General features: G+C 40.7%; 1 protein-coding gene and 1 long non-coding RNA gene across 14 annotated transcripts in view; one reads left to right on the top strand and one right to left on the bottom strand.

The window, feature by feature from the left end:
- Window positions 1-2,500, bottom strand: part of LOC122175733 — a 51,744-nt gene that overhangs the window by 12,739 nt on the left and 36,505 nt on the right. For both annotated transcript variants that reach the window (XR_006177492.1, XR_006177493.1), the window contains one exon: window positions 1,428-1,541. This is a non-coding gene — a long non-coding RNA (uncharacterized LOC122175733). The remainder of the gene's footprint in view (window positions 1-1,427; window positions 1,542-2,500) is intronic.
- EBF3 (EBF transcription factor 3) overlaps window positions 1-2,500 on the top strand; it is a 111,770-nt gene that overhangs the window by 81,276 nt on the left and 27,994 nt on the right. The gene's annotated exons all lie outside the window — the stretch shown is intronic.

Here is a 2,500-nt window from a genome sequence, read left to right as displayed (position 1 = left end):
ATGGGAAAAGTGTGTTCCTGGGTAGTTTTAAGTTAGGACTTAACAGTTAACACATCAAAGATATGTGTTTCCATCCACGTTCCCTTGCTGAACTCGTAACTGAAGGTAGCATTTCAGAATGGTGCAGTCCAAACAGATGTGGGCATTTGTATTTCCCATCTATCCCCAAAGAAATTACAACCTGAGCAAAACCAAACCTCACATCCTCACCTGTGTACCAGCGTTACCGAATGTGGAGGCAGTGGCTGTGGTTCTCTTGGTGCTAGTAATGTATTTCAAAGTGATATTATTTAATACATTTTGCTAAAAAGTGATAACTGCATGTGGTCAAGATCACGGAGTCTTAAAAATGCCGTTGTAAATGCAGATTGGACAAAGCTACAGCAGGATATCATGAGAAGTGTGTCTCTTGAGCTAAAGTACACGGTCAGCAAAATACAAAGTGAATGAATTAAGAGCCTTGGAGTAAGTTCCAGGTTTTGTAGCTGTTGTGAGCTGGTGTCATTCCATTGCACACAAGGAAAGCCGCAGATTTGAACCAGATGACAATCTGGCTCTCAGTGCACGGCCTTTGAATTTTGAATTGTTTTGTAGTAATGTCTTTAAATGATGTCTTCAGTGCAGATTTTGCAAATTTAGCGGGTTTTGCTATATTGCATCTCTTGGTAATGTGCAAATGAAAACAAGTGAGGAAAACTGCAAGCAAAAGCCATTTGTTTTGTCTTCCCTGGGATCATCCTTCTCTCTTATTGCTGGGTAAAGGTGTTCCTAAGAATTGTGAGAATATCAGGAACTTCTCCTGTCATTAGGATGTATTAAAGGTACATTACTAATGCTTTGATGGGAGAACATATTTAAAACACCTTTTGAGGGAGACAACTGCTTCCCAATGCCCAGAAAACCCCAAGACAAAGGCAGAGCCTGTCTGCCTGTGCAACTTCTGCCTGATTTGCTTTATCCTGAAGTGATAGGGTGAATGAGATAGGCTTTGGAAATTACAGCTGCCATTGAGAACTAAGCCAAGCCTCACTGTATTTCAGAAAATGAAAATTATGTAGTCCTATACGAGGGAGGGGCCGAATCCCCAGGGCATCTGTTTCCCATCAGTGTCCCACCATGCTTGCAGTCTGGCTTGGCACTCTAACATTTAACCTTCCCGGCAGGAGGTAGACCATAGGGCAACAAGGCTGCGGAATAATGAAACAAGAGTGTAGTGTGGTGCACAAAGCCTTTGTTAAGTACAAAAGTTGAGACATTAAATGATCAGGGTGCAGAGATATGAAAGTTCCAGATTTTTCTAAAAAGGCCCCATTAGTCTCTCGCAGAAAGAGTGTCGCGCTGTTTCTCAGCAGGCAAAGGGAAGGCCTTTCCCCATCTATCCATGCCTTTTTGCCCACTGCTTTCAACTATTATAAAGATACAATTACCTTGGGAGATTGTGGCAGTTCAGTTGATTAGCACGGTGAATTAAAAGAATGAGTCACAAATGACATGTCCAGCTCTTCTCTACTAGTCCTTTGTATTCCCAGCGTACCTCACCCCTGTTGTAAGAAGGTCAAAAATTAGAGAGAGATAACAATTTTCAAGCAGCTAGCACTTAGGAGCAGAATTAACAATCATTCTGTATGTAATTGCCAGTTAATAGTAAATTGCCTTCTAGACTGTAAAATGCAGTATAAACTGGTGGGCACCTAAAATTAAATTAATGAGGTATTTGCTGCATTTAAAAGCGAATAGTGCAAATTAATAACTGGGTACAATAGTTGTTTTAATATATATCTAATAGTGTATCACCTGCTTGTTTAATAATAAATTTTAGGAGTGTTACTTCCAAAATTCCCTCTCTGGCTGAGCCGTGGGGTTTGTTCAGGTTGTAGCCATAATTCTGCTGGTAAAGTCCTCCAGGTTTCTAAATTAAATATCAGAGATTATTTTTTAATTAGAATATAAGCGCTGCAGTGTTATTTGATTATGGCAAATTGTGATTTGTATGTTTCTAAATGAAATTACGTTACAGATAAAATTGCACTTTTATACACATATTTTAAGCCCTGCAGATTCCGTTGGTTTACTTTCAGCTGAAGGGCAGTGCTGTATTTACAATGTATCTGTGCTGCTGCACTACTGTTTCCTCTAAGTGTTTGTTTTGCATAATGATTTCCTAACAAATAAATACAGACCTGGTATACGTTAAAACCATTTTGAGGAGCGCCTCACAGCCTGACGTGGCTGGACCTCAGTTGGCACTGCTCACGTTGCCTGCTTTCACCCCAATAGTTTTGTGGCTGTTCTTTTGGTAACGACTTCTGCCCATTTAAAGAAATGACCACAGATTGCCAGGAGACAACATCTCATTTGCAGTAGCCTGCACCCAGTTGCTGTGCAAGGTATTGGCATTCGATTGCAAACCGTGTCCAAAGCAGGCACAGAAAAACCCTGAGCGTTGAACGCATGGAACCATTCCCAGGTCTGCGATGCATTTGCTAGATGTGAACATAAA

The sequence above is a fragment of the Lagopus leucura genome, unplaced genomic scaffold (genome assembly GCF_019238085.1).
Source record: "Lagopus leucura isolate 7727_CA_CO unplaced genomic scaffold, USGS_WTPT01 Super-Scaffold_741, whole genome shotgun sequence".
NCBI classification, from domain to species: Eukaryota; Metazoa; Chordata; class Aves; order Galliformes; family Phasianidae; genus Lagopus; species Lagopus leucura.
This window is presented reverse-complemented; position numbering and strand designations above follow the sequence as displayed.